We start from the raw sequence: 14,500 nt of genomic DNA, 5'->3' as shown, positions 1-14,500 counted from the left end.
CCACACATTCCACACACCACATTCCACACATATTCCTCACACCACACACCACACATTCCACACACATTCCACACACCACATTCCACAACATTCACACACCACATCCACACACATCCACACCACATTCCACACACCACATTCCACACACATTCCACACCCACATTCCACACACACATCCCACACCACATTCCACACACCACATTCCACACACCACATTCACACATATCCACACCCATTCCACAAACATCCACACACATTCCACACACCACATTCCACACACCACATTCCACACACCACATTCCACACACATTCCACACACCACATTCCACACACATTCCACACATTCCACACACCACATTCCACACATATCCTCACACCACACACCACACCACCACATTCCGCACACATTCCACACACCACATTCTCCACACATTCCACACACATTCCACACACACATTCCACACACATTCCACAACACATTCCACACACACATTCCACACACATTCCACACACCACATTCCACCACATTCACACACCACATTCCACACCACATTCACACACATCCACAACCACATTCCACACACCACATTCCACACACCACATTCCACACACATTCACACATCACATTCACACAACCACATTCCAGACACATTCCACACACAACATTCCACATTCCACACACATTCCACACACCACATTCCACACACATTCCACACACCCACACACCACATTCCAGACACATTCCACACACAACATTCCACATTCCACACACATTCCACACACCACATTCCACACACATTCCACACACCACACACATTCCACACACATTCCACACACATTCTACCCACACACACTCCGCATTCCACATTCCACACACATTCCAAACACACTCCACATTCCACATTCACACACTCCACATTCCACACACATTTCACACACATTCCACACACCACATTCCACACACCAAATTCCACACAACACATTCCACACACCACATTCCACACACCACACACATTCCACACACTACATTCCACACACAGTTCACACGCCACATTCTACACACCACATTCCACACACATTCCACACACATTCTACCCACACACTCCACATTCCACATTCCACACACATTCCACACACATTCCACACACACTCCACATTCCACATTCACACACTGCACATTCCACACACATTTCACACACATTCCACACACCACATTCCACACACCACATTCCACACACATTCCACACACCACATTCCACACACATTCCACACACATTCCACACACCACACACCACATTCCACACACATTTCACACACCACATTCCACACACCACACACCACATTCCACACACATGCCACACACATTCCACACACATTCCAAACAACACATTTCACACACCACATTCCACACACATTCCACACATTCCACACACCACATTCCACACACATTCCAAACACCACATTCTACACACATTCCACACACCACATTCCACACACCACATTCCACACACATTCCACACACCACATTCCACACACATTCCCCACACATTCCACACACCAAATTCCACACACCACATTCCACACACATTCCACACAGCACATTCCACACACATTCCACACACCACATTCCATACAGCACTTTCCACACACATTCCACACACCACATTCCACACACATTCCACACACCAGATTCCACACACCACATTCCACACACCACATTCCACATACCACATTCCACACACCACATTCCACACACCACACCACATTCCACACACCACATTCCACACACATTCCACACACCACATTCCACACACATTCCACACACCACATTCCACACACCGCAATCCACACACATTCCACACACATTCCACACACATTCCACACACATTCCACACACACTCCACATTCCACATTCCACACACATTCCACATTCACACACTCCACATTCCACACACATTTCACACACATTCCACACACATTCCACACACATTCCACACACTACATTCCACACACCACATTCCACACACCACATGCCACACACCACATTCCACATTCCACACACCACATTCCACACACATTCCACACACATTCCACACACATTCCACACACATTCCACATTCCACACATATTCCAAACACCACATTCCACACACCACATTCCACACACATTCCACACTCCACATTCCACACACACACTCCACATTGCACACACTCCACATTCCACACACTCCACATTCCACACACATTCCACACACATTCCACATTTCACACACATTCCACACCCATTCCACACACATTCCACACACCACATTCCACACACCATGTTGGATGGGGCGATCCCAGAGGCCAGGTTATGTCTACCCGACTGCTCCGTGACCCACCTCTCCCACCAATAATGCCGAGCCTTAACTAGGGATCCCCTCCGGGGAGGACCTCAAGTATTGAATCGTACACATGAGGACCACACCACCCTTAGGAACAGACACTACAACGTAGGTTTTCGATATCAAGTTCTTTATAAACAGGTAAAGGAATTAGCACTCTTATGTACACAGGATCGAGAGATCGCCAAAGTCTCAACGCTCCCGGAAGCGGGACAGTCTCAGTCTTTAGACCAGTACGTAGCGTACCCTGCGCACGGCTCTCAATCCTCGAGCCGGGGGGTACGGAAGATGGTGATCGTACCGGTTGTCCTACTCACTTGAGGATGACTCAGTTCGTGATGGTAGCGTCGATGGTCCAGCCGGACCAGAGTACTCCTCGAGCCGCGACGAGGTCAGCAGGGCTCGATCTGGAGGGTAGTTACTGAGGAGCCGCGACCATGTCAGCAGGGCTCAGAATGTTTGTTGAAGATTGTTTTACCCGGCCTCGTGGCGTGGTTCGCCTCTGTCCCTCCACACCCTGCGAGCGTAGACCTGCACCCTGAGCCCCCAGCGCAGCATCCCCGTTAGTGTAGCCTGCACCCCGAAGCCTGGTCGTCCTACTCCCGATAAACCCAGACCCCCGTAACCAACGACCAGGCCGGCCTATCCCGGCCTATCCCGTTCCACTCCCGGTTCCGAGCGCCTAACCTTGCATGCCCCACAAGGCCCGGCAGCCATTTTCCCTTCCCGAGATCCCTGTCTCCCTGGGCCTAGCGTGACCCCGGCCCCAGCAAAACCCAGACTCCAAAGGCGCGCCAGTCCCGGCTGGGGGGTAAAGCGCTCCCCGAGTGAGATAAGCCAGGGAGTTTTGATGGCACCTCCGGCCTCCCCTGAGAGACTGGTATCTGTCACACCTTTGGCCTCCACCTGGGGGCCAATTTCGATCGCACCTCTGGCCTTCCCGAGTGCTGGCTCCAGACCCGCTGGGCGAATGGGAATTCCCGGACCCATCTTTCAAAGGATCAAAGAGCCAACCGCCGGACCTCGCCAACGACCAGCCCCCAGGGCTTGAGGCCTCCGCCTGCGAGGGTCCAGACATCAATGGGCCACTGGACTATATCTGGGCCCGCCCGACAACTATCGGGCAGTTGTATCTTGGACCTGAAGCCCTGCTGATCTGATCACGGCTGACCCTGAGAAGACTCAACCTTGGAATCGCTGAGCCCTGCTGACGTTGTCGCGGCTCCCTCTTCGCAACAAAGAACTGAACCACCTGAGCCCTGCTGACGCTGTCGCGGCTCGAGCTGAACTTGCAACCATCGGAGCCCTGCTGACGCTGTCACGGCTCGTTGTTGGACCCGGCCTCATGGCGTGGTCCTACCCCTCCCGCATGGTGGGCCCAGGACGACATCAGCCCTCCTCCGGACCTCGGGCGGCCCCTTCGGCCCGAACCTGCACGCCCCACCACCACAGAACCGGCTACCATCCCGGATCCCCATCATCGGCCTGGCCCCAGCGGAGGCCCATCACGACCTAAGCACGAGGCCGTGCCCGACTCCATCTTGGGCCCACCACGTCACGACCACGTGGCCTCGGCCCCAGCCTCGGCCCCAGCGAAGCCCAGACATCGGGGCACCAAGATCCACCCAGGTGGTCGAGTGGCCACTCGACAGATCCCGCAGGAAGAGAAGTTTCGATGGCCCTCCAGCCGTCCCCGGACGCCTGGTATCGATCGCCCTCCGGCCTCCCTGGGCGCTGGCTCCGCCCCCCTGCTGGGTGTCTGGACACCATCATCCCAGCCCCTCTGGCCCCCAGGCGCGAGGGTCCGGACATCAAAGGACCTCCGTCCTATATCTGGGCCAGCCCCGGAGTAGGACGCCAGTTGTATCCTGGACTGGAAGCCCTGCTGACGCTGTCACGGCCGACACCAGACGAACTCATCCTTCCTGTAACCCGAAGCCATCTGAGAGCCTGCTGGCGCTGCCGCGGCCTACCTTGCTGAACCATCTGAGAGCCTGCTGGCGCTGCCGCGGCCTACCTTGCTGAACCATCTGAGAGCCTGCTGGCGCTGCCGCGGCCTACCTTGCTGAACCATCTGAGAGCCTGCTGGCGCTGCCGCGGCCTACCTTGCTGAACCATCTGAGAGCCTGCTGGCGCTGCCGCGGCCTACCGTGCGGAACCATCTGAGAGCCTGCTGGCGCTGCCGCGGCCTACCTTGCTGAACCATCTGAGAGCCTGCTGGCGCTGCCGCGGCCTACCGTGCTGAACCACCTTTCAAGCCTGCTGGCGCTGCCGCGGCTCGAATCGCTCGGAACCCCCCAGCTCGAGGATTGAGAGCTGTCCGTAGGGTATCCCTTCCTCCGCCCAGAGTAAGACTGTCCCGCTACCTTACCCTCCTTGTCCGAGACTTTACGGATCCCGCGATCCAACTGCATATACTGCCAAGAACCCGCAACCGTTATTTCTTATAAAAGCTTGAGAACTTGACCTCCTGTGTGGTGTCCGTTTGTAGTGTGTGATTACTCTGCTGTACGATCCTAGGAGAGGGCCCTCATTCCGGAGGCCTCTCGGTAACGCTCGGCTACTTCTCGACGGAGGGGTGGACCTAGGGGTGGTCAGTCAGACATCTTCTGCCTCCCCCGGGTCGCCTTTCTAACATTGGTGGCAAGCGCTGGGATCCGAGCCCACGCAGATCGTACAGAGAGTGAATTACTCGCTACCCAGAAAAACCCACTGCGACCATGAGCACAGAATACCAGAAGGAGAAAATGGAAGACTACAGTCACAAGGAGCTGAAGCAATTCTGCAAAGATCTAGGCATCGCTACCACTGGCTTAAGCACCAAAGAAGATTTCAAATCGGCCCTGCAGGCCTGGGTGGACGCCGGTGAGGCGCCACCTCCGAGTGAAGATAACCCGGGCCCGAACGGAGGCCCGGAGGCTCAGCTGAACCCAGCGGGAGAGAGACCCGCAAACCCAAACACGGGCCTCTCCCACGAAGACGCCCGAAAACGAGAGAGGAACCGACTCCACGAGTTGGAGCTTGCTCGACTCAGACAAGAAGGAGAGATCCAACTGGCAGAAAGGAAGCTAGCCCTCGAGCAGCTACGGCTAGAAGGAGACCTAGAAGAAAAGCGGAGACAAAGAGACCTCGAGGAGAAGAAACTCCTGCTCGAGCACGAGCGCGTCCTCAAAGAACTAGAATTTAAAGCCAAGGCAAACGAGACTGCCACCTCCGGGGGTAAGACCTCACCTCCCCCGGTGGACACGAAGGTGCACATACCCAAGGATGTTGTCAAAGAGTACTATAAGAACGACGACATGCAGCAGTGGTTCAAAGCTTACGAGGTCGCCATGGCCGCCCATCGAGTACCCCTCAAGGACTGGGGTGCCGGCCTGTGGGGGAAGTTTATCAACGAGGGGAGAGAAGCCCTGCTGGAGCTCCCTGATACCGAGAGGATCTCGTACGAGCACATGAAAACCGCCCTCCTCACTCGCTACGGACTCACCCCCGAGATGTACCGGCAGCGATTCCGAGACTGCAAAAAAATCCCCGGTACCACGTGGGTGGAGTACGTGAACTATTACAGCCAAGCCTTCGAGGGGTGGATTCCAGGCTGCCAGGTCGCCACCTACCAGCAGTTGGTCGACCTCATTCTATGGGAACACCTGTCCAATAACTGTTTCGTCGAACTCCGGCAGCACCTCCTCGACAGCAAATTGACTGAGCCACGAAAACTCGCTGTCGAGGCAGACCGATGGGCCAGCACCCGAGTTCCCCGGAACACGAGGGGAGATTACGGCCGGGGGTTCCCAGGGGAACCACCGACCACGAGGTGGCGGAGTAGGCCAGAGCCGGGGTCGAGACGCCCCCCCGGGGTCATCTCCTACCTCCACGTCGCCATCCCTGGGCCGGAGAGGGGGCCCCCCAGCCAGGCCGGGGCCCCGCCCGAACGTTACGTGCCCCAGATGCCAGCGACAGGGTCATTATGCGAATGACCCCCTCTGCCCGATGAACCAGCGACCCGGCACCACCGGGCCCCCAGCCCGCCAGATCGCGGCAGCTGCCCTAGGTGAAGAAAGAAGTGAGGAAGAGGACGGCGACCACGAGCAGGCCGAGTGGGAGCCCGCCGCCATGACCTTAGCCTGCCTGGGTACTCACGACATGATCCCCCGAGGGCCGATCCCCGGCAACACCCAGAAATACCGCCAGTGGGTCACCATCAATGGTCGCCGGACCGAAGCCCTCCGTGACACTGGGGCCAGCATGACAGCGGTCCGCTGCCATCTGGTGACCCCGGAACAGATCCTTCCTAACGTCCTGTGCCCAGTCCGATCCGCAGATAACTCCGAAACTTTGTGTCAGATGGCCCGCATCCCCTTCGAGTGGGGGGAGTGTCGGGCGTGCTGAAAGTGACTGTCCGCGACGATGCCCCTGTGGACTAGTTCAAGTTCAAGTTCAGGCATTTATAAAGCGCACTACTCACCCAGAGGGTCTCAAGGCGCTAGAGGGAGGGGTTCACTGTTTATCGAATAGCCAAGTTTTCAGTTCTTTTCTGAAGGAGATGTGATTCTGAGTAAGGCGGAGGTGGGTGGGGAGTGAGTTCCAGGTCTTGGCAGCCAGGAAGGAGAAGGATCTGCCACCCATGGTGGTTTTACGGATGCGCGGGACTGCGGCGAGGGCTTGATTGGATGATCTTAGTTGGCGGGTGGGATAGTAGAAGGACAGTCGGGTGTTGAGGCATTCGGGTCCTAGATTATAAAGGGCCTTGTGTGCGTGGGTAAGAAGGCGGAAAGTAATTCTTTTGTTGACGGGAAGCCAGTGGAGGTTTTTTAAGTGACCGGTGATGTGCTCTTGGCGCGGGATGTCTAATATGAGTCTCGCTGATGCGTTTTGGATGCGCTGGAGATTTTTCTGCAATTTTGTTGTAATTCCGGCGTAGAGTGTGTTGCCATAGTCTAGTCGACTCGTGACCAGTGCATGGGTGACAGTCTTTCTTGTTTCGAGGGGGATCCAGCGGAAGATCTTTTTGAGAATGCGAAGGACGTTGAAGCAGGAGGACGATACGGCGTTGACTTGTCTGGACATTGAGAGAGAGGAGTCTAGAATGAAGCCAAGGTTACGTGCATGGTCTGTGGGTGTGGGCGCTGATCCCAAAGCGGAAGGCCACCAGGAGTCGTCCCAAGCTGAGGGGGAGGATCCAAGGATGAGCACCTCCGTTTTGTCTGAGTTGAGTTTTAAGCGGCTCTGTTTCATCCATTCGGCTACTACTTTCATACCTTCGTGAAGGTTGTTTTTGGCGGTGTTGGGGTCTTTGGTGAGGGAAAGGATTAGCTGGGTGTCGTCGGCGTAGGAGATGATGTTGAGGTTGTGTTGACGTGCGATGGAGGCGAGGGGACTCATGTAGGCGTTGAAGAGGGTGGGACTGAGTGAGGAACCTTGAGGTACGCCGCAGATGACTTCGGTGGGCTCTGAGTAGAAAGGGGGGAGTCGGACTCTCTGGGTTCTCCCGGCTAGGAACGAGATGATCCAGTCCAAGGCTTTTCCTTGTATGCCGATGTTGTTGAGGCGTTGTATGAGGGTGTTGTGACAGACAGTGTCGAAGGCGGCGGAGAGGTCGAGTAGAATGAGGGCCACTGTTTCACCGTTGTCTAGGAGTGCTCGGATGTCGTCGGTCGCCACAATGAGGGCGGTTTCGGTGCTGTGTTTGGCTCGAAAGCCGTTCTGTGAGGGATCCAGGGAGTTGTTGGATTCAAGGAAGGCTGCGAGTTGGCTGTTGATGGCTTTCTCGATGACTTTGGCCGGGAAAGGGAGGAGGGAAATGGGTCGGTAGTTTTTCAGTTCTGAGGGGTCTGCTGTTGGTTTTTTCAGAAGGGCGCTGAGTTCGGCGTGTTTCCATATTTCTGGAAAGGTGGCGGAGTTGAAGGAGCAGTTGATGACATCGTGGAGTTGGGGAGCGATGATGGAGTCAGCTTTGTTGAAGATGTAGTGGGGACAGGGGTCAGAAGGTGAGCCAGAGTGGATTGAGTTCATGAGGCGAATGGTATCTTCAATGGTGATTGGGTTCCAGGAGTTGAGGTAGTTAGTTGGAGGGGTGGGATCAGAAGGGGGTGGGGTGAGTTGGTCATTGGGAGTATTCTTGAAGCTGTTGTGGATGTCAGCAATTTTGTTGTAAAAGAAGGAGGATAGCGCATCGCAGAGGTCTTGGGAGTTAGTGATGTCGTTGGATGCTGGGGGAGGGTTGGTGAATTCTTTGACGATATTGAAGAGTTCCTTGCTGTTATGAGAATTGTTGTCGAGACGGTCCTTAAATGCTGATTTCTTGGCGGATCGAATCAGTTGGTGGTGTTTGCGGGTGGCTGTCTTGAGGGAGGCCATGTTGTCTGAGGTTGGTTCTTTTCTCCAATTCTTCTCCAGGGTGCGGCATGTCTTCTTGGATTTTTTAAGGTCATCGTTGAACCAGGGAGCCTTTTTGCTGAATGATTTCAACTGGTGTTTTTTCAGGGGTGCTAGTTCGTCCGCACTGTGGGTAATCCATTGCCTGAGGTTTGTGGCCGCTTGGTCTGGGTCCGTTGTTAGGGTGGGAGTGTTTTGGCTGAGTGATGCGAGGAGTTGGTCGGTGGTGATTTTGTTCCATTTTCTTCGGGGAATGGGTTGTGGACGGTTGTGGGTCAGGGTTGTTTTGTAGCTGAAGTGAACACAGCTGTGATCCGTCCAGTGGAGAGCTGTAGTGTGAACGAAGGAGATGGGCTTGCTGGAGGTGAAGATAGGGTCGAGCGTGTGTCCGGCTGTGTGAGTGGGGGTGTCAACAAGTTGTTTGAGTCCGAGATTGGACAGGTTGTCCAGAAGGGTGGTGGTGTTGTTGTCGAGAATGTTGTCAAGGTGGTAGTTGAGGTCTCCTAGAAGAATGTAGTTCTCGGAGGCGAGGGCGTGCGGGCTGACGAAGTCAGTGATGTCGTCGCTGAATTGAGATCGGGTGCCTGGGGGCCTGTAAATGAGGGTTCCTCTGAGGGTGGTTCTGGGGTCGGTGTGGATCTGAAAGTGGAGGTGTTCGGCGGTTGCAAGATTGTCGTCAGAGCTGGTTGTAATTTTGATGGTGTTTCTATGGACGATGGCGATGCCTCCTCCAGTTTGATCGGTGCGGTCTTTTCGAATGATCTTGTAAGTGTCCGGTATGGCTATGGCGATGTCGGGGGCAGACGATGCATTCATCCATGTTTCAGTGAGGAAGGCGATGTCAGGTGACGCAGTGTCGATTAGGTCCCAGAGGTCGGTTGCGTGTCTGTGGACCGAGCGGGTGTTCAGTAGGATGCATTTCAAGTCGTTGGGTTCGGAGCTGAGTGTGGAGGAAGTGTGTTTGGTGAGGGTCCTGAAGCAGTTGAACTTACAGGAGAGGCAGGAGAATGGGCCGTGGGTACGTCCTGGGGTAGCTTCGCAGCAAAGTGGGGTGCATCCGGCGTTGAGGGCGAGGAGAGTAGCGGCATCATAAGTTACTCTGGGGGGTTGGGAGCGGCATAGGGCAGGGGGACGGGCGCTGGGCGCTTACCTTTCGCGCACCTTCGGCGCGACTGGTGCGCGTTTGCTGCGCGTAAACGCTGCGCGCGAAAACGTCTGGCATAAGTAGATGGAAGAAGGGGAGGGGCGAGGGGGGGTCAGCTGGGAGGCGGGAGCGTGGTGGGGGGCACGGGCTGGGATACACAACAACAAAATGGCCGCGAGCCAAAAGGTAAATAGGACGCACTGATTCACTTAACCACAAAGCGCTATGGCAAACAATGCTGGCAGCGGAGCGCTGTAACAGTTATTGCAATTCAGTTATCACAAATTACTTTACTGCCTCCTTGGAAACGACCTGGAAAGTTCCCCATGGGCTGGCGTCGAACGAAGAGAGCACCTGGGGATGCTAGGCCTTCCCGAGTGGGTATGTGCGACCACCCGCTCCATGTCCACCCGCGCCTCCGCCCCAGCGGGGGAAGCTCCAACAGAGGAACCAGAATGGCCCGCACCTCCGCCACCCGTTGTCCCCGAGGACGCCGACACCGAGCCCGGCCCCCAAGGGCCCGACCAAGAAGATCTCACCGAGCTCAACCACCTCCCAGAACTCGCTCAATGGCGCCAAGAAGGTGGCCCCACCCGCGAACAGTTCCGGCAGGAACAGAAAACCTGCCCCTCCCTCGAGGGGATGCGACAGCAAGCCGCTTCGCAAGCCGCTGGAGACCCCGCGGGGTCCCACTGGGTCTACTGGGACAACAACCTCCTTTACAGTGAGCAGAAGATTGCCGAGCTAGGGGCCGGCCGGGTGCTGGTTGTACCCCTCCGGTTCAGAGACTTCCTCCTGAACTTAGCACATGATGTGCCCCTCGCCGGGCACCTGGGGCAGGACAAAACTTACAGCCGCCTGGTGACCCATTTTTACTGGCCCAAGATGCGCACTGATGTCCAGAACCACTGCAGGACCTGCCTGACCTGTCAAGCCAGCGGGAAGAGCGGGGGGGAAGTCAAAGCCCCGCTCCAGCTGTTTCCTGTGGTAACCACCCCCTTCGAGCGAGTGGGAATAGACATCATAGGGCCCCTGGACCCTCGCACCTCTCAGGGGCACCGCTTCATCCTCGTCCTGGTGGACCATGCCACCCGCTATCCTGAGGCCATCCCTCTCCGAGCCATCACGGCCCCCGTGGTGGGCCGAGCCCTCATGAGCATCTTATCCCGAGTCGGCTTCCTCCGAGAAGTCGTGAGTGATCGGGGGTCCAACTTTATCTCGAAGCATATGCGGTCCCTATGGCAACAGTGCGGGGTCGCATATAAGTTCACCACCCCGTATCATCCCCAGGGAAATGGACTAGTGGAACGCTTTAACAGGACACTGAAGGGAATGATCAAGGGCCTAGAAGAGCCCCTCCGGCGCAAATGGGATGTCCTGCTGCCCTGCCTCCTGTTTGCCTACCGAGAGGTACCCCAGAAATCCCTGGGGTTCAGCCCGTTCGAACTCTTGTACGGACACCCGGTTCGAGGCCCCCTTAGCCTGGTCAAGGAAAGCTGGGAGACAGCAGTTCGAGATGCCCCACCGGATGTCTACCGGTACCTCCTGACACTCCGCAATCAGACTCGGAAGTTCAGGGAACTTGCCGAGGCCAACCTGGAGGCCAGTCAGGAGGAAATGAAACGCTGGTATGACCAGAACGCCTCGTCCATCGAGTTCGAGCCGGGCCAGCAAGTCTGGGTCATGTCCCCGGTTGAACCGTGTGCCCTCCAAGACAAGTGGACGGGGCCCTTCAAGGTGGTGGAGCGCAAGAGCCCCGTCACCTACCTGGTAGACATGGAGTCCCCCGGGAACCCCCTCCGGGTTCTACACGCCAACCGGCTCAAGCCGCACTTTGCACGCACCGAACTGAGCCTGCTGCTGGCAACCGATGACGGAACTGAAGACGACTCCGAGCCACTACCAGATCTCCTCAGCACCACCGAGAAAGACGGCTCCTTCGAAGGGGTCCGGCTCTCCTCTACCCTGACCCCAGAGCAGCAACAAGACTGCCGGAAGCTGCTGGGGCAGTTTGCGGATCTGTTTTCCCTCACGCCGGGGGTCACCCGGTGGTGCGTCCATGATGTGGACACCGGAGACAGCCCCCCTGTGAAACAACGAGCTTTTCGAGTGCCCGACCGGGTTCGGGCCTGCATCCAATCCGAGGTGGCCAAGATGTTGGCCCTGGGGGTAGTCGAACCCTCCAACAGTCCCTGGGCCAGTCCCGTTGTCCTGGTCCCGAAAGCCGCTTCCCCCGGAACAGCGCCCGAGCTCCGGTTCTGTGTTGACTACCGGGGACTGAATGCAGTCACCAGGACCGACGCACATCCCATCCCCAGGGCGGATGAACTAATCGATCGCCTAGGGGCCGCCAGATACCTCAGCACCTTCGATCTCACGGCGGGGTATTGGCAGATCGGCCTTACCCCTGGCGCACAAGAGCGATCGGCCTTCTCGACGCCCGATGGCCACTATCACTTCAAAGTGATGCCCTTCGGCATGAAAAATGCGCCGGCCACCTTCCAGAGGCTAGTGAATCAGGTGCTGGCCGGACTAGAAGAATACAGCGCCGCCTATCTAGATGACATTGCGGTGTACAGCCTTCACTGGGATGAGCACCTGTCCCACCTCTGGGAAGTCCTGACGGCCCTCCGGCGGGCCGGACTAACCATCAAAGCCAGCAAATGCCAGATCGGCCAAGGGTCCGTGACCTATCTAGGAAACCAAGTAGGGAGCGGTCAAGTAGCTCCCCTCCAACCAAAGGTGGACGCCATCCAGGCCTGGGAGCCCCCGGTCACCCAGACCGCCGTCCGAGCCTTCCTGGGGCTCACCGGATACTATCGGCGATTTATAAAAGACTACGGGAGCATCGTGGGGCCCCTCACCGAACTGACCTCAAAGAAATTACCCCAGAAGGTGCACTGGACCCCTGCGTGCCAGACAGCCTTTGAGACTTTAAAGACTGCCATGTGCACCGCCCCTGTGCTCCAGGCCCCCCGACTACAGCAGAGAGTTTGTAGTCCAAACCGACGGATCGGAGCACGGCATCGGGGCGGTCCTGTCCCAAGTTAACCCCGAAGGAATCGACCGGCCTGTGGCCTTCATCAGCCGACGCCTCCTAGCAAGAGAACAGCGGTGGAGCACCATCGAGAGGGAAGCCTTTGCCGTGGTGTGGGCCCTCAAGAAGCTCCGGCCCTACCTCTTCGGCACCCACTTCCGAGTCCAGACCGACCACCAGCCCCTGCGTTGGTTGATGCAGATGCGGGGAGAAAACCCAAAACTGCTGCGCTGGTCCATTCCTCTGCAAGGGATGGATTTCACTGTGGAGCATCGCCCCGGCAACGACCACGCCAATGCCGACGGCCTGTCCAGATCCTTCCGCCTCGGCGAGGAGAATCCCCAAGAAAATGGGTGACTCTCCCCTGCCTTCAGCTGGGGGGGACGCGTGTTGGACCCGGCCTCATGGCGTGGTCCTACCCCTCCCGCATGGTGGGCCCAGGACGACATCAGCCCTCCTCCGGACCTCGGGCGGCCCCTTCGGCCCGACCCTGCACGCCCCACCACCACAGAACCGGCTACCATCCCGGATCCCCATCATCGGCCTGGCCCCAGCGGAGGCCCATCACGACCTAAGCACGAGGCCGTGCCCGACTCCATCTTGGGCCCACCACGTCACGACCACGTGGCCTCGGCCCCAGCCTCGGCCCCAGCGAAGCCCAGACATCGGGGCAGCAAGATCCACCCAGGTGGTCGAGTGGCCACATGACAGATCCCGGAGGAAGAGAAGTTTCGATGGCCCTCCAGCCGTCCCCGGACGCCTGGTATCGATCGCCCTCCGGCCTCCCTGGGCGCTGGATCCGCCCCCCTGCTGGGTGTCTGGACACCATCATCCCGGCCCCTCTGGCCCCCAGGCGCGAGGGTCCGGACATCAAAGGACCTCCGTCCTATATCTAGGCCAGCCCCGGAGTAGGACGCCAGTTGTATCCTGGACTGGAAGCCCTGCTGACGCTGTCATGGCCGACACCAGACGAACTCATCCTTCCTGTAACCCGAAGCCATCTGAGAGCCTGCTGGCGCTGCCGCGGCCTACCTTGCTGAACCATCTGAGAGCCTGCTGGCGCTGCCGCGGCCTACCTTGCTGAACCATCTGAGAGCCTGCTGGCGCTGCCGCGGCCTACCTTGCTGAACCATCTGAGAGCCTGCTGGCGCTGCCGCGGCCTACCTTGCTGAACCATCTGAGAGCCTGCTGGCGCTGCCGCGGCCTACCTTGCTGAACCATCTGAGAGCCTGCTGGCGCTGCCGCGGCCTACCTTGCGGAACCATCTGAGAGCCTGCTGGCACTGCCGCGGCCTACCTTGCTGAACCATCTGAGAGCCTGCTGGCGCTGCCGCGGATTACCGTGCTGAACCACCTTGCAAGCCTGCTGGCGCTGCCGCGGCTCGAATCGCTCGGAACCCCCCAGCTCGAGGATTGAGAGCTGTGCGTAGGGTATCCCTTCCTCCGCCCAGAGTAAGACTGTCCCGCTACCTTACCCTCCTTGTCCGAGACTTTACGGATCCCGCGATCCAACTGTATATACTGCCAAGAACCCGCAACCGTTATTTCTTATAAAAGCTTGA

This window comes from Lissotriton helveticus, chromosome 5_1 (assembly GCF_964261635.1).
Source record: "Lissotriton helveticus chromosome 5_1, aLisHel1.1, whole genome shotgun sequence".
Taxonomy (NCBI): Eukaryota; Metazoa; Chordata; class Amphibia; order Caudata; family Salamandridae; genus Lissotriton; species Lissotriton helveticus.
The sequence above is the reverse complement of the archived record's forward strand: the minus strand, read 5'-3'. Positions refer to the sequence as shown.